A 19,059-nucleotide genomic window follows, 5' to 3' on the forward strand; every position below is an offset into this window, starting at 1 on the left:
TCCGTGTCTTAATAAACCTTTTTTATATGTTCTTAAAAAAAGTAAAGAAATGCTATTTGTGTGATTTGAACTAGCGGTTTTACGACTGCAGATTTCTTGCGCTACATTTTCAGCTACCATTTTTTCTTTTTTAGGACAGCAAACCAAGACCGACAATTACTTCAGGTATACAATCTGACGTTGCGAGCTGAAGATGAACGGATCGAGAAATTCTATGAGGGTGTAGGAAGGGTACTACAATATGTAGAAGGAGATGAAAATTTAATAGTCAGGGGGGCTGGAATGCAATTGTAGGTGAATGAGTAGAAGTAAGGTTACAGGAGGACATGGTTTCGGGACAAGGGCCGAGAGGGGGAAAAGTCTAATTGAGCTCTGTGACAAATTTCAATTGTAATAACGAATACTCTGTTCGAGAATCACAAAAGGAGAAGGTATACTTGGAAAAGGCTGGGTGATACGGGAAGATTTCAGTTAGATTACATCATGGACACATAGAGATTCCGAAATCAGATACAGGATTGTAAGGCATACCCAGGAGCAGATATAGACTCAGACTACAATGTAGTAGAGATGAAGAGAGGCTGAAGTTTAAGAAATTAGTCAGGAAGAATCAATACGCAAATATATGGGATACGGAAGTTCTAAGCAATGATGAGATACGCTTGAAGTTCTCTAAGGCTATAGACACGGCAATGAGGAATTGGTAGGCAATACAGTAGAAGAGGAATGAACATTTCTGAAAAGGGGAATCACAGAAGTCGAAAAAAAACATAGCTCAAAGAAAGAAACTGCGCAGAAAACACGGAAAAAGAAGAAAGACTTCAGTTTACCGATGAAAGAAGAAAGTACAAAAATGTTCGGGGAAATTCAGGAATACAACAACAGAAGTCGCTGAGGAATGAAATAAATACGCAGTGCAAGGAAGCTAAGACGAAATGGCTGTATGAAAAATGTGAAGAAATCGAAAAAGAAACGATTGTTGAAAGAATTGACGCTGCATATAGGAAAGTCAAAACAACTTTCGGTGAAATTAAAACCGAGGCTGGTAACATTAAGAGTGCAACGGGAATTCCACTGTTAAATGCAGAGGAGAGAGCGGATAGATGGAAAGAGTACACAGAAAGCCTCTATCAGGGGGAAGATTTTTCTGATGTGATAGAGGAAGAAACAGGAGTTGATAGGGAAGAGTTAAGGGATCCAGTATGAGAAACAAAATTTAAGAGAGATTTGGAGGACTTAAGATCAAATAAGGCAGAAGAGTTAGATAAGATTCCATCAAAATTTCTAAAATCGTTGGGTGAAGTGGCAACAAAACGACTACTCACGTTGGTGTGTAGAATGAATGAATCTGGCGACATACCGTCTGACTTTGGGAAAAATATTATTTACAATATTCGGAAAATTGCAGGTGACAAGAATAGTATACAGAAGAATGGAAAAGAAAATTGGGGATGTGTCAGATTACGATCAGTTTGGCTTTAGAAAAGGTAAAGCCACTACAAAGGCTATTTGACGTTGCGATTGATAATGGAGGCAAGACTAAAGAATAATCAAGACGTGTTCATGCTATTTGTCGATCTGGAAAAAGCGTTCGACAGTGTAAAATGCTGCAAGACGTTCGAAATTTTGAAAAAAGTAGGGATAAACTATAGGGAGAGACGGGTAATATACAATATGTAGAAGAGCCAAGAGGGAATAATAAGAGTGGATGACCAAGAAGTAAGGGCTCGGATTGAAAAGGGTATAAGAAAGGGCCGTAGTGTTTCGCCCCTACTGTTCAGTCTGTACATTGGAAAAGCAATGATGGAAATAAAAGAAAGGTTCGGCAGTAGAATTAAAATTCAAGGTGAAAGGATATCAATGATAAGATTAGCTGATGACATTGCTATCCTGAATGAAAGTGAAGAAGTATTACATGATCCGTTGAATGGATTGAACAGGCTAATGAGTATAGAGTATGCATTGAGAGTAAATCGAAGAAAGACGGAAGTAATGACAAGTATCAGAAATGATAAAATCAAGGGACTTAACATCAGGGTTGATGGTCACGAAGTAGATGAAGTTAAGAAACTTCCACCTAAGCAACAAAATAACCTAAGATGGACGGAGGAAGGAGAACATCAAAAGCAGACTAGCTCTGGTAAAAAGAGCATTCCTCGCCAAGAGAAATCTACTAGTATCAAACATAGACCTTAATCTGAGGAAGAAATTTCTAAGAATGTACGTTTGGAGCACAGCATTGTTTGGTAGTGAAACATGGACTGTGAGAAAAGGGGACAGAAGGTAGCCGAAGCATTTCAGATGTTGTGCTACAGACGAATTTAGAGTATAAGGTGGAATGATAAGGTAAGAAATGAACAGATTCACGCAGAAACGGAGAGGAAGGGAATGTACGGAAAACACTAACAAGGAGAAGGGAAGGATGATAGGACGTCTGTTCAGACATCAGGGAATAACTTCCATGGTACTAGAGGGAGCTGTAGAGGCCAAAAACTGCAGAGGTAGACAGAAACTGGAGTACTTCCAGCAAATAATTGAGGACGTAGGTTGCAAGTGCTACTCTGAAATGAACAGGCTGGCACAGGAGAGGAATTCGTGGCAGGCTGCACTAAACAGAAGACTGATGACTCAAAAAAAAGGGCCTCCTGCCCCCACTTAGGCCTTTATTTCTACTTCCGATGGCCAATAATCTGGCTTCTCAGGCTGGCTGTAATTCCTTTAATGTTCTTCTCTAAAACCTGAAAGTAAAAGGTTAAATTCTAAAATCATGAAATAAAAATTTAGAAACCTTCTTTCCTGAACAAAGCACGGAAAACTGAATGATGGGTCTTAAAAACTCTTCTGTAGTGATAAAACCGCCACACACACTTGAAATAAACGTTCTTGGGTTAGTTAAGCAGTATGCTAGGAGGTAGATACCGAGATAGTGCAGATGTGATTGTACTAAGTTCGTGATCAGCATAATGTTGCATCTTCCGCAGGTATAAATCACTTTTCCTTGTTTTTATGAGCCGTGGGTGTAACACAAATGCTACTTCAAAAAATGGTTCAACTGGCTCTGAGCACTATGGGACTTAATTTCTGAGGTCATCAGTCCCCTAGAACTTAGAATTAGTTAAACCTCACTAACCTAAGGACATCACACACATCCATGCCCGAGGCAGGATTGGAACCTGCGACAGTAGCGGTCGCGCGGTTCCTGACTGCAGCGCCTAGAACCGCTTGGTCACTCCGGCCGGCACAAATGCTACTACTAATTTGAAAAAAGAAGTAACGGAACTCAACTTCCAAGCAAAGTGATCATCTCCTCTTTCTCGTCATGACTTCTTCGTCATGTTTTGTTTCTTTTTGCATCCTAAAAACAATACAATTTTAGAATTATACAAATTTAAATTCTTGTTTTTGTTGATGGATTTAGGTGGACCCCTGTTCGCCAGACATCTGCTGAAGCACTAACACTCCTATCACGAGCTTCAGACGGCGCATTTCACTTCCTCTAGGTGTGTCCATTATGGTAATTTAATTTTACTATGGGTAAATACTATAACAAATCAAATATATTCTATATTTAACATCAGTTGGCTATCTTCCAATCGACAAATAATATTTTTTGACTGTGTTGAGAGTCGTTTCACACTGAAACTATTTTCAGGACTGGCTTTAAAATCCTCCACACACAAAGCGAAGCGATAAGGACTTGTCCGGAAGATTTCGTTGTTAGTCGCCGTGATATCTGCCGTGGACCCTGGCTGTTGCCTACATCACAGCCACCAGCCAATTAGTTGTGTAGCATGGGTTGCTACAGCGTCGTCCGGCTAGTAACACTTCTTTGGAGATTATACCGAAACAGTTCGTATCAACAGACATGCATTGGGTTGTTTTCAACCCGACCTCCAGCAGCCAACACGGTAACTTGTCATGTGAGCCACGTTACCAGACGTATAACAATTATAGCACTACCTCGCTTCTGTCATTCTACATGACTCCGTGGATAACCTTCCGAGCAGGTATTTAGATCGCCACATGGCCGCTCTACAGCCACTTCACACTTCCGGCTTACTCCATCTGTGCGTCGCCGCTCATGAACCACCACAGTGCTGAGTGGCGCAATATCTCACCAAACCTTACACAGACTTCGTCCATCCTCAAGCACTCTGTGTTCAGTGCCGACTTTGGCCTCTCGGACTTATCTATCCTTGAGTACACTTCTGCTCATTGTGCCGGCGACGCCTCGCGGACTTAGTCTGTATTTGAGCAGCTTAGTGCTCACCGCCGACGATAGCATCACTGACTTCGCCTTCGTAAGAAAGTTCCAGTGCAACGTCAGCGACTGACTTACAGACTGAACCAAGTAGTACTTACTTATATCTCAAGAGACTGTGTTCTTATATTCTGTTAATTAGTCGTAATAAACTTGCAGTTGTTCCAAGCTGCCTGGTAACTTCAGTTTGTAGCAAGTTACGCTCGCTCCTGAACAGTAAAACACGTCCTTACGAACTTCAGAAGAAGCACTTGACTGAACTGCCGGCTTGTAACCGAACAGACCACAGTAGTGGACACGTACTTTGTAATCGAAAATTCTCCTTTACTCTCGTGATGGTCAGCGATTTATTCAATAATTAACGTCAAAGATTTTTGCTTGTTGAAACGACCATCAGAAAACACTTGTGGCCAAAACAGGATGTCAGAACAAGCAATCACACAGGATATTTGCTGATTCCGTGTACACTGAAAAGTCATCCTCTACAAACGATTTTATCTCAGATATTGTGGGCAGGCGATCCAGATGCAATAATTTACAAATGTTACGAAATGCAGAAAGACTATAATGCGCGTAAATAAAGATTCCTGAATGTCATATAGGCGATCTTGCGCTATCTCACCTAAACTGATTGGCACAGTTTTCGTATCCCAGGTGGCCTGAATGAAAAGAGCGTGCCCCAACTAGTGGTCGAGATAAATACTGATAGACCATCGGCATGTTATCGTTCTAACCAGTATCAAATTATGTTAAAGTATGGTCTATGATCATACTTGCAGAAAGAAAGACAGAAGGGAAGGTGGTGGAAATAAAAAATTTATAAACTAGAAAAAGGACAACGTACTCTTAACCGAGGCCAGCCTCCACTGAATTAGACATATTCACAGAATGACATGTAGAAATACCTTTCACCTGTAGCTACCAAGTTTAACTCTCTTCGGAGAGAGGAGCCGAGCCATGAGAACTAGATTCCGTCAACAAAAGAAGGAGTCGCAAAATTCGGTGTACCTTACCACATGCCTGGCGCTGCTGCTCTCCCGTAGTATTGGGAAACACTCGCCAAACGACCAAAACGGCGATCAAATCCGAGCATCATTATAAGATTTTGTCGGAAGCAACGGAGTGTACCTACGGAAAAGGGACTGACGCATTCGAGACTGCCGCTGATGGGCCTTCTAAGACGTTCCAGAATAGGCTGGATCGGGCATGCCCAGAGCTTTTGTTAGCTGGTCGGCACCTCACACTAGCATGCCTAGGAATGAAAAAAGTTGCTTCGGTGCCAACGTGCTGGCTTAGCCCGTCAGGCCCTAGACCTGGCCACTTCTTTTTTTCCCAGATGTTTCCTAACCTGGCCGGAGCCTCGACGTTGGCACGACGGGCCTTTCTGTGTTCGTGCGCGTCTCAAAACCAAGATGTTCGGTCTGAAGTTGAATCAACGACCGCCACCATATTTTACAATTTCTTAATTTCTCTCAGTATGAGGGCAGCCAAAATTCAGTTCTTCTGTACGTGGGGGCTTGCTATTTCAAGGTTTCTTTGTTTCTGTCAGTTGAATCTTTAGCTACTTCGAAATAAAACTGATATGAAAATTATAGGTAGAGCAACTGCTTGTTCGTCATCGGAAGATTCCGAATCTGTCGCCTGAATTGTTATCTTTTAGTTACTTCTCGACTCATCATTTTCTCCTGCCTTGCGTGGTTGCATAAGCTCTCATCACGGCACGTGGTTTCTTGGGACGGTTCGTAACACGGTGGACTATGATCTGACATCAGACTAAATCGCAACCGTTTAGTAGGTACATCTCTACGGCCCTGTTGGGAAGGCAGTTTCCAGACAGTTTTGTGGTAAGAATAGCAAAGAAGCGAAATTCACCCATGACACTGATCGCTTGTAAAACACTCGTTCGGGTAATTCTCGAGTCTGTTTAGTCAGTATGGGGCCAAGACGTACTAGCGTAAGAGTAAGGGAGAAGGATGGACTATATTATCATTCCGAAAAATTTCGAGGCATGTTTGATAGTAAATATATAAATATTAAGATGGTGTTTTTAATGCTTCAGGTGGTCTAAATACTCTCTCCTAACTTGCGTACAACGCTCAGAAAGTTCATACAACCATGTGAAACTGTAAGAAGAGTTCTTACTTGGAATGATGTTCAACTCGCACGTCACATTGTCTTTTTTTATAGCGTTGGTTATGTCTTTAAAGCATTGACCCCTCGTGTGAATTTCCGCACTCTGTATTGGTGGTATGTTCATACTAAATAACACTAAGTCACCCATGAAGGGGTTTTCGAGGAAAAAAATGTCCGTGGTTTGCATTTCAATCAAGTAGCGACAGGTACACAGACGTTGTCTTTGTTCGGGAGTCAAGGTGTACAGGAGAAACTCCGTACATGCTCTTCTCTTCTTCGAAACATTCTTTAGAAGCTTCCCAATAGCTTAGATATACTACACAGAGATTTGTAAAATAACGTTGACAGGCTACGGCCGCACGTCCACTATGTAACACTGCTCATAACTAATTGGTCGAATGCATACCTATTGTTTACTGTTGATAGTTCAAGCGGCAACCGTAGTTTCTGGGTTGACATCGTTTGTAAGCTAGGAATACAATCAGCCTCGGATTCTTTTTTTTTTTTTTTTTTTTGACGGACGGTGTATAATAATCGTAATAGTGTACATTTGAGAACACTCCCTCTTGATATTTGATCCACTTTCCATGCAATGCAGTAGTACACACAGTCAAACAGGAAGGGTGGACAGACAATAGCATACATAAATCAGCAAGCACCAACCACTAAGTAGTACTGTCTGACGAAAGATCGCTCCAATAGTAACCGAAAAGTCGTTATTTCTATCAGAATATGACGCGATAACACACCCAGAAAAATCTTACTGAAATGAGAGAGAAGGTACAAAACATATGTGAGCAGCACTAAAATATAGAAACCAAAAATTGCCACAATTTGCATAAGCTTTCATCTAATTATTCAGATAATTTGCCATACACTAAGATCAATAATATATCTCTACACAGGTTTTAGTAGCCCGTTCTCTTACACTGTGGCCATCTGAAACATCAGGCAGTTATAACTGCAAACCAGGCGACTACAAAAAGAAAGAATGTTTCTCATTTTCAGAAAAAGATGAAAGTACTGTTCAGTATATAATTCTTTAGCATTTACCATCACCTCTGAACACTTTCAGGACATCTAAAATGTCCCGCTTACATTGCTGTAGTTCTATAGGGAAAATCGTATACTCTGAACATTTTCCACAAGTTTTCCACAAGCCCTCTCGAAGACAATCTTTAGCTCCACGTCCACTGTCAAACCTAGTTAAAAGTCACAACGGCCTAAAATTGACATGCTACAAGCAACGAAGGAGTCTTTGGCTGTTTCAGTGGGATGATGTTAGAAAAAATAAACGTGCAAATTAAAACATATATAAGCAAAATGACTAAAATCTCTCTTGACAAATGAGGTGGTGAAGTGTTTCGGAGATTTTACTTGTATTTGGGAGAACGTCTGTGATTAAGACTATCTTTTACTGCAATTTACATTAACCACTTCACTAGATTTTTGGAAAATTCATCAAAAGGCCATTACTGATTTTATGTCGTGTTGTTGAAAATACACATCTCTAATATTATTCACGTCGATAGAGTCCTTTCAGTTCTCTTTTTCCCTAATCATATTTCCCAAGGCACTACATTCGATGCAGTATGTAGCGTGCGCCCTCAGTACCATAAACAGAACCACTCCCGAGCCCGTAATTCGTCTCTTTTCTCTCTACAAAACGCGAGTATTAATCTCTGTTGCGTGTTTAGCTGGCAAAACCGTACCGTTTTCCGCAATTACTTGTCATTTTTACGACGTTCGCCAACATTTATGGAGTTTCGTTTTTAAGCAAAATCAACTTTTTCAGTCTGTCGGAAGGCTCAAATAATTCCAGTCGAGTGTGTTTTAAATTACAGCGCTTTAAGGGTGTTCACTGGACATTAATACAGGAGGGCAGTAAAGAGCGGATTAAAAGCGAATCGCTGCGAGCGCTCGTAAATACTGCTTTTTACGAGTCGCCGCTAAATGATGGAGACTCCCGCCAGGAAGGGCAACCCGCCACGTGGCCACGGAGTACCAGCAGCTGACTGCATTCCACACAGCTACTCTTCCCGGATCTCTACCTCGTTTCCCCGTTGCAATACCCATAAATAGGTACGTGTCCACCTACGCCATTGTTCTTCGTTGATTGCCCACAGCCCATAGCTCCTTCCAATTTCACTCGTCCTTCTCTAATCCACATAACACTTGGATATTTCACTGTCGCAGAAATGTTGATCTGCTTACTCTGACCTCAATTTTTCATTCATATGCGGAATTTGTGCTATACTACACTGAACGCCAAAGGAACTAGTGTAGGCATGGGTATTCAAATGCACAGATATGTCAACAGGCAGGAAACGGCGTTGCGATCGGCAACGCCTATATAAGACAACAAGTGTCTGGTGCAGTTGTTAGATTGGTTATTGCTGCTACAATGGCAGCTCATCAAGTATTAAGTGAGTTTGAACGTGTTGATACAGTGGACCCACGAGGATTGGGTCACAGTATCTCCGAGGTAGCGATGAAGTGGGAATTTTCCCGTACGACCATTTCACGAGTGTACCGTGGATATCAGGAATCCGGTAAAACATCAAATCTCCGACAATTCTGCGGCCAGAAAAAGTTCCTGCAAGATCGGGACCGACAGCGACTAAAGAGAATCGTTCAACGTGACAGAACTGCAACACTTCTGCAGTCTACTGATGATATCAGTGCTGGGCCATCAGCAAGTGTCAGCGTGCGAACAGTCCTACGAAACATCATCGATATGGGCTTTCGGAGCCGAAGGGATTCTCTTGTACCCTTGATGACTGCACGATACGAAGCCGTACACCTCGCCTTGGCCCGTCAACACCGACATTGGACTGTTGATGATTGGAAACTTGTGGCCTGGTCGGAAGAGTATCGCTTCAAATTGTATCTAGCGGATGGACTTGTACGGGTATAGAGACAATCTCATGAATCCATGGACCCTGCATGTCAGCAGTGGAATGTTCAAGGTGGCGGACACCTTAATGGTGTGGGGCGCGTGCAGTTGCACTGATATGGGACCACTGATGCGTCTAAATACGATTCTGACAGGTGACACGAGCGTAAGCATCCTACCTGATCACCTGCATCCATTCGTGTCCATTGTGCATTCCGACGGACTTGGGCAATTCCAGCAGGACAATGTGGCATCTCAAAAGTCCAGGATTGCTACAGAATAGCTCCAGGAGCACTCTTCTGAGTTAAAACACTTCCGCTGACCACAAACCCCCCACACCTGGACATTATTGAACATTTCTGGAATGCCTTGCAATGTGTTGTTCGGAAGACATCTTCACCCTCTCGTACTCTTACGCATTTATGAAGAGCCCTGCAGGATTCGTGGTGTCTGTTCCCTTCAGCACAACTTCAGACATTAATCGAGTCTATGCCCTTTTGCGTGCTCGTGGGGGGCCTGCATGATATTAGACAGGAGTACTAATTTCTTTGCCTCTACAGTGTACACTAATGTTTGTAAAAAGTGAAACACTCAGAAGTAATGGTCTGCAACCCGCCACCATAAAAGGACATGTAGAACAGCGAGACCGTAGTAAGTGATTTAAATGGCAGAGAGGTGATTTTGCACGGAGTCTCAGAAGCTCCCTCTCTTGTGTGACCGGCCAAATTAATGTTATGCAACGCTCAGTCAGTGTCGAGCCGTCGTATGAAGCGCAAATGTGTAACGAAGTGCCACTGTGCCTCGCCAACATAACAGGATGGAACATCGGTATCAGAGTGCATTCGAACAGGACAGAGTGATTGGTCTCTGGGAGCCGGGTCTGTCGTTCCGTGACCCTGTGAATCGTACAGAGCTCGCTGCAGTCAGGCGTATGTGGAACCAGGAGAGTGCCGTACTTAGCGCCGACAGGTTACTGGACGATACAGAGCCATCTTATCCGCTTGGCCGTAACGGGCAACACTCTTTCGTCCACAGTGTTGGCGCGACGTTAGAGCACTGCAACGCGTGCGGACATGTCTGCGTTGATGGTTCAACGCCTCTTCTGCGAGCGAGGGCAGTGGCACTCCTGCCATTGCGTCGGCTTCCATTGTTTAGAAGCCACCGAAGCCGCAGACTGCAATGGGCAAATGAAAGCCGGCACTGCCGTGCTGAGTGATAAAATGTAGTGTTTTCGGACGAATCCCGTTTCAACTTGTCCTACAGTGAAGGCCGCATACATTTTCGATGCGGCCATGCTGAGTTCAATCGGGCAGACTGTATTGTTGAGCGGCATCGCGGACTAACGCCAAGTGTGAAGGTTTGGAGCGCTATTGCCTGTAACACGCCATCTCGCCTCCTGCCTCTTGAGGGCAATGTGAAGGGCTACCACTGCATCAGGGAGGTTTCACAGCACGAAGCACTGCCCCTCCAGCAGGTCGTTCCACATGCAATACTTCAGCAGGACAACGCCCGGCCGCAACTGTCGAGTAATGCGTAAACCTCCCTGGAACAACGACGCGTACCGCTGCTTCCCTCACCTGTCCGTTCGCCTGATGTGTCACCCATGGAACATGTCTGACATATTGTCGGTAGGCAGTGATTTCTTTCAGGTTCTCCTGCAGAAACAGGTGATGCTTTGTAGACGCAGCCTATATACCGCGTGGTAGAGTATTCCATGCCACAAAGTCTAGCGGCTCTCATTACAGCACATGGTAGTGTTACTCCGTACTGAATTTCCACAGTCACAATACAAGTACAGGTGTATAATGCTTAACATTTATGTTCAGTTATGTTCCTAGTTGGTATAATAAATTTCATTCTGGTCAGATCTCTCGGTCTTGGTGTTTTACTGTCTACAAACCGTAGTCTATATCGATCGTTCTCCGTCTATCAACTACATAATTCCCTATATCATTCTTTGAACACTTTATTCGTTCCTCTTGGAAAGTAGCTTTGCAATCGTGTCTTTTATTTCTGTGTTACCGGCTACAGCCACTCACTTTAAGAAAATTTTGATATGTCACGTAATCTCTCCCTTTCGTGATCTTTTGCCGCTTGGCCATTATAACACTCGCACAACTTTCTTTCCAGACTTCCTTGACAGTTGTACACAAGTGGCCATTAAAATTACTACACCAAGAAGAAATGCAGATGATAAACGGGTATTCATTGGAAAAATATATTATACTAGAACTGACATGTGATTACATTTTCACGCAGTTGGGTGCATAGATCCTGACAAATCAGTACAACCACCTCTGGCCGTAATAACGGCCTTGATGCGCCTGGGCCTTGAGTCAAACAGAGCTTGGATGACGTGTACAGGTACAGCTGCCCATGCAGCTGTCTGTGATGAAGCGTCAAGGGTAACCGCAGCCATGGTCTCCGAGCTGATACTCCATGCTGCTGCAAACGTCGTCGAACTATTCGCGCAGATGGTTGTTGTCTTGCAAACGTCCCCATCTGTGGACTCAGGGATCGAGACGTGGCTGCACGATCCGTTACAGCCATGCGGACAAGATTCCTTTCATCTCGACTGCTAGTGATACGAGGCCGTTGGGATCCAGCACGGCATTCCGTATTACCCTCCTGAAGCCACCGATTCCATATTCTGCTAACAGTCATTGGATCTCGACCAACCCGAGCAGCAATGTCACTATACGATAAACGGTGTGGTACGCATTTCTCCTCCTTACACGAGGCATCACAACAACGTTTCACCAGGATCGCTGAGAAATCGGTTGGAAACTTTCCTCATGTCAGCACGTTGTATGTATCGCCACCTGCGCCAACCTTGTGTGAGTGCTCTGAAAAGCTAATCATTTGCATATCACAGCATTTTCTTCCTGTCGGATAAATTTCGCGTCTGTAGCACGTCATTTTCGTGGTGTAGCAATTTTAATGGCCAGTAGTGTATTAGGTCTTAAAAACACAGCATGAGAGCCTGGGAATATCGTGCCAACTATTAATAGCTCTTGATCAGGGACTATTATTTGAAAGACAGCATAACGTTGAGGGACAACTAAAACATACACACAAGAGAAGATATGCTGTCTTCATGCTGAGGTTCAGTACATTCGTGAATAATAGTTTCAAGTACTCACGGAGTATTTAGTGTTCGAAGTAACAGTTGTCATCATCTTCAGAAATACACTCCTGGAAATGGAAAAAAGAACACATTGACACCGGTGTGTCAGACCCACCATACTTGCTCCGGACACTGCGAGAGGGCTGTACAAGCAATGATCACACGCACGGCACAGCGGACACACCAGGAACCGCGGTGTTGGCCGTCGAATGGCGCTAGCTGCGCAGCATTTGTGCACCGCCGCCGTCAGTGTCAGCCAGTTTGCCGTGGCATACGGAGCTCCAGCGCAGTCTTTAACACTGGTAGCATGCCGCGACAGCGTGGACGTGAACCGTATGTGCAGTTGACGGACTTTGAGCGAGGGCGTATAGTGGGCATGCGGGAGGCCGGGTGGACGTACCGCCGAATTGCTCAACACGTGGGGCGTGAGGTCTCCACAGTACATCGATGTTGTCGCCAGTGGTCGGCGGAAGGTGCACGTGCCCGTCGACCTGGGACCGGACCGCAGCGACGCACGGATGCACGCCAAGACCGTAGGATCCTACGCAGTGCCGTAGGGGACCGCACCGCCACTTCCCAGCAAATTAGGGACACTGTTGCTCCTGGGGTATCGGCGAGGACCATTCGCAACCGTCTCCATGAAGCTGGACTACGGTCCCGCACACCGTTAGGCCGTCTTCCGCTCACGCCCCAACATCGTGCAGCCCGCCTCCAGTGGTGTCGCGACAGGCGTGAATGGAGGGACGAATGGAGACGTGTCGTCTTCAGCGATGAGAGTCGCTTCTGCCTTGGTGCCAATGATGGTCGTATGCGTGTTTGGCGCCGTGCAGGTGAGCGCCACAATCAGGACTGCATACGACCGAGGCACACAGGGCCAACACCCGGCATCATGGTGTGGGGAGCGATCTCCTACACTGGCCGTACACCACTGGTGATCGTCGAGGGGACACTGAATAGTGCACGGTACATCCAAACCGTCATCGAACCCATCGTTCTACCATTCCTAGACCGGCAAGGGAACTTGCTGTTCCAACAGGACAATGCACGTCGTCATGTATCCCGTGCCACCCAACGTGCTCTAGAAGGTGTAAGTCAACTAACCTGGCCAGCAAGATCTCCGGATCTGTCCCCCATTGAGCATGTTTGGGACTGGATGAAGCGTCGTCTCACGCGGTCTGCACGTCCAGCACGAACGCTGTTTCAACTGAGGCGCCAGGTGTAAATGGCATGGCAAGCCGTTCCACAGGACTACATCCAGCATTTCTACGATCGTCTCCATGGGAGAATAGCAGCCTGCATTGCTGCGAAAGGTGGATATACACTGTACTAGTGCCGACATTGTGCATGCTCTGTTGCCTGTGTCTATGTGCCTGTGGTTCTGTCAGTGTGATCATGTGATGTATCTGACCCCAGGAATGTGTCAATAAAGTTTCCCCTTCCTGGGACAATGAATTCACGGTGTTCTTATTTCAATTTCCAGGAGTGTATATTTCGAGGTGTTTACGTTTTGATTTCACTTAAAGGGCAATTTTTGTTATGTTCGTCGAAGTGTGTGTTAACAATCATTTCTGTTGCCGTATCCTCCACGCTGCCAAATCCTCCATAGGTTCTACATGTTGTAAGACTTGTTAATTGTTAGCACACTTCTTTAACAAACGTGAGATATTCTAATTCCCATCTACACTGCTGTTTACATAGTAACTTACCAGTTTTCTGCCGTAAAAATGGGAATTTTTGTGTTACCGGGTAGTTATAAATAGACTCCTTCCTCGAGAAGGCAACGATGGGAGGTGACTGTCTCCGCAGGATATCCGTAGCAGCGTTTGGCGGAAGTATTTAATTGGCTCTACAGAGACTTGATTTCTTCTCATTCGCAGAACCTAACCGTTTCTGTGTTTCTCGAACTGAAGTGTGTAAGAGAATTCATGAAGAATTGACGAAAAATCAAGTAAAGAAGTCGCAAAAATAGAACAAAAATAAATTTTGAACTCTCTTTCATTTCTGTCTGAAGTTACACTGTCTTATACCGATTAGGAGCTTGGTTCAAGTACTGAAATTTCTCAGATGCAGGGTACAGACATTTTCAAGTGCGTTCATTAGCCATCAGAATACTTAGGGTAAATGTGTCATGATTTATAAACTCTGTGGCCGGTCGGAGTGGCCGAGCTGTTCTAGGCGCTGCAGTCTGGAACCACGCGACTGCTACGATCGCAGGTTCGAATCCTGCCTCGGGTATGGATATGTGTGATGTGCTTAGGTTAGTTACGTTTAAGTATTTCTAAGTTCTAGGGGACTGATGACATCAGAAGTTAAGTCCCATAGCGCTCAGAGCCATTTGAACCATTTTTGTAAACTCTGTGCCCTCGCTGGAATCGGGTGTATAAAGGCGATCAAAGGGTCTCTGCTTGAGGGCGTTGCTGCAGCGTATATCCAACGTACATTAATGGGCCAAAACATTTCGGCCACTGCCCACAGTGACGTTGGATGTCGCCTGGTGGCCTTGCGGGCTCGAGATGCGATAATAAAAGTATGTAGTCGGAGCATACACTGACGGGGGATCATCCTAGGGAAGATATGGGCTGCAAATGGGGAAATCAACTGAGATAAAAGACTTTCACAAAGTGGAGATTATTATGTTGCAGAGTCTGTGAACTAGTCGAAGCAGGTCGAATGCTCACTTGCTACTATCGTGAGAAACTACGTAAAAAGTTAGGACAGTGAAACTATCACTAGGCCTAAATGGTTGGACGTCCAAAACTCTTCACAAAACGTGGGGTTCGGAGGCTTCTCTGCCCTGTAAAGTGGCATCTTCGACGAAAGAGCACAATGCTGGTGCACGCGTAAATGTTTCGGAGCACATCGGTCATCGTACATTGCTGAACATGAAACTCCGCAGCGGACCATACCTATTTGTTCACATGTTGACCCAACGATATCGTCAATTACGTCTGCATTGGGCACGGGACAATCGTGATTCGACCGTAGATCAATGGAAACGTTTCGGCTCTTCGGCGAATCACATTTTTGCTACACTAGGTCGCTGGTCGTCTCCACAAACGCCGTCATCGAGGTGAACCGCAGCTCGAAACGAGCAGCGTGCGAGGACGCAGGATGGTGGGAGCAGTACTATGCAGGGGAGACATTTTCCTGTGCTTTCATGGGACATGTAGTAGTTTATGACCCGGTGACAGCTGCGAACCATCTGCATGCCTTCATGCATCATGTTTTGCCCAACGGCGATGTCTTCTTTCAGCCGGCGATGTCTTCTTTCAGCACCATAACTGACCGTGTCTTGGAACCACAACGGTACTAAAGTGGTTTAAGGTGGCAGTGAACTCCTGTTGATGCCTCGGCGACGAAATTCACCTGATGTAAATTCTACTGAACGCATCTGGGTCGCGATAGGACACCATCACCGCGTACGCAAATCAGAGACGCATTATTTACGCGAATTACACGACGTGTGCGTAGATATCTAATGCCACATACCTCCACAAACCTACCAAAAAACTGTCGGATAGCTGATAAGCAGAATCAGTGATGTATTTCGTTCCAAAGACGGACCAATATGCTAATAAGTAGATGGTCATAATGTTTTGGCTCATCAGTGTATACGCAAAGTAGCTCGACTCCGTTGCAACATCTAGGCATCCAACACCGCCGTCTATGCAAGGGATTAGTATGGCATTCGTGCTGCGGAAGGACAAATTCTGGTAGACGTCCATCGGCGGATGAAGAATGTCTGTTGAAAACCACTATTGTGGAATTGTGCGTCAAGTTCTGTGCTGGTTGCGATTCGACGCAAGACGCTGGTCGAATACGGAGGCCAGCCTCATTCATTACAACTCAAGTGGGAGACACTCGGGCACACGCTCTAAAGACTTGATCTCCCCATACGCTTTTATCACATCTTCGGACTCTAAAAAAGAAGGGTCGACGTTTCCAATCGGACGAGGATGTGCAACAGGCAGTTGCGGAATTTTTCGCGCAGCACGACACTGTGTTTTGCCAAACGGGTATCTCCAACCTGGTGGTTGCCGCAATGCTCACGGTGATTTTGCCTGATTGGGATACCAATTTTCGACTGTTCGGTCTTATAATGGGGACATTTGGTCGTCTATTGTAAGTACAGGGAGAACCTGAGCTACAGTGACAAAATTCAGATGGCTGTTGAGGAATATTTTCTGTGTACATTGGTTTGAAGGACAGGTGTTGTCCGGTTGCTCATTTCATGGCAGTAACGTAATTATGAACTGCTAGGTTTGTTACCTGAATTACTTTTGTTTCTGTAAAAATATCTTCACAGTTGTGAGAAAGCCTGTGATTTTCAATCAGAATAGCGAATAACAGTCCCGTTTCTCGTAGGCACCTACTTATAAATGCCCAAAGTACTGTGATATGGTTACATTCATGGCGGGAACAGCTCAGCAAAGCGTCGTTATGCTTGGTTTTTCAATGCAGTCAGTGAATTACGAGGGTCACTCAATAATTAAAGAGACAAATTGGTCTGGGGAGAAAAACTGTTAGTAGTGCAAGTTTGGCGTTAAGTTGGCATCACTGGGATGAGCCCTGGCCAGCTGGTGTATCAATATTGTTTTGTTTATAACTTCAAAAATACATTTCAAGATGGCGAGTCCGCTTGAAACGTCCACATTAGTTGAACAACGTTCTGTTATTCGTTTTTTACTTGCTGAAGGCGAGAAACCAGTGAATATATACTGTAGAATGTCTGAAGTTTATAGTGCAGGTTCTATAAATCGTGGAAATTTTTACAAGTGTGTCGATCAGTTCAAAAATGGTCGCGACTCAGTGACTGACGAACATCGCTCTGGCCGAACAGTTGCAGTTTCAACTCCCTCACTTGAAAGTCGAATTGAAGACATTATTCGTGTCGACCGCCAATGTGACTGTGGAGATGATAGTTGATAAGGTTCAAGTTAGTACTGGTACAGTTCATGACATTATCTGTAACAAGCTGAAGTACCGCAAAATATGTGCAAGATGGGTCGCAAAGGAGTTGACGCTGCATACAATTGGGGAACAAGGTTGAGAGTGTGCACAGAGATAAAGGAACATTATGAAAGAGAAGGTGAGCACTTCCGCAACAAAATTTTAACTTGTGATGAAACTTGTGTTAACTATTATGAGCCAGAATCAAAAACACAAAGTATGGAGTGGAAGCACACCAACATCTGCCAATAAAAAGCATCAGTAGGAAAAGTCATGTTGACCGTGTTTTGGGATGCTGAAGGTCAAGTTTTTTTGTGCTTATCTCGAAGAGCAGCGTGCAATGCACAGCCAATGCTACTCGGATTGGCTTTTAAACAAGGTGAAGCCTGCCATGAGAGAGAGACGTCGTGGATCTCAGACTAGATGTTTGATTCTCCAGCAAGACAACGCACGTCCTCATATTGCTCAACTAACCCGTGAAACCATCGACAAAATGAGCTGAGAAGTACTGCCTCATCCCCCTTCCAGTCCTGATTTAGCACCTAGTGATTTCCATTTGTTCGGTGCACTGAAAGAGGCATTACGTGGGAAGAGGTTCCAGGACAACGAAGACGTGAAAAAGTTCGTGGCAAATGGGTTCAAACATCAAGATAAAGAGTTCTTGCAGCCGGGATAAAAATCTTGTAGATCGTTGGAACAAGTGCATAAATGTTGAAGGGGATTATGTTGAAAACTAGAAAAAGTATTATTTTGTAAAAATAAACCCTCTTTTCTCCAGACCAATTTGTCTCCTTAATTACTGAGTGACCGTCGTAGTACACGAGGTGCACGTCGTCCAAGTCTTAAAAGTAAATCTATGCACGCTGCTTTACTTACAGCCAACAGCGACAGAAAAATAAGCTCGAGAGAAGAGAGCAGTAGTGCATGAAAGCTTGAGAGCGAGGAATATAGTAGACTTTATCGTTGCCAACAGCAAACAACATGAGTTGGAGAAACAAGTTTGTTTCTAAACAAGATAAGCACTGTTGTGCAGATATTTTCAGTGCTATACAAATATAAAGATAAATGATGATAATAAATCAGACAAAATGAAAGTTCTCTGTAACGAGGTTGGTTAGTTGATTTGGAGGAGGGGACCAAACTGCGACGTCATCGGTCCCATCGGATTAGGGAAGGACGGGGAGGGAAGTTGGCTGTGCCTTTCCAAAGGTGCTATCCCGGCGCCTGAAGCGAACTAGGGAAATGACGGAAAACCTAAATCAGGGTGGCTGGCTGCGGGTTTGAACCATTGTTCTCACAAATACGAGTCCAGTGTGCTAATCACTGCGCCACCTCGCTCCGTCTCTGTAACGAGACACCAGATACCACTGGTCGTTTGTACCGAAAGTCACAGAAAATATCATGAAGAGCTTCCAAAATTTGTCGTTTGATTTCTAGTTTATCCGTATACCGGGACTAATATGATAATGCCAGTCAACAGAATCTATCCCAGCAGAATTTGCCTTCGTGTCGTAACTGTTTCTGATTTACGTAAAACTGTGCCTGCTGGTAATATGTTACTATAATGAAAACGTATACAAGTTGCAGGATTCTAAACGTGGCCTGGAAGGCTCCCTTCCGTGGGATGTTTAGCCTAGCTAACGTAAGTATTATCTTTGTATATGTTTATAGATAAAAATCAATTATGCAGGG

The sequence above is a fragment of the Schistocerca serialis genome, chromosome 4 (assembly GCF_023864345.2).
Source record: "Schistocerca serialis cubense isolate TAMUIC-IGC-003099 chromosome 4, iqSchSeri2.2, whole genome shotgun sequence".
Classification (NCBI taxonomy): domain Eukaryota; kingdom Metazoa; phylum Arthropoda; class Insecta; order Orthoptera; family Acrididae; genus Schistocerca; species Schistocerca serialis.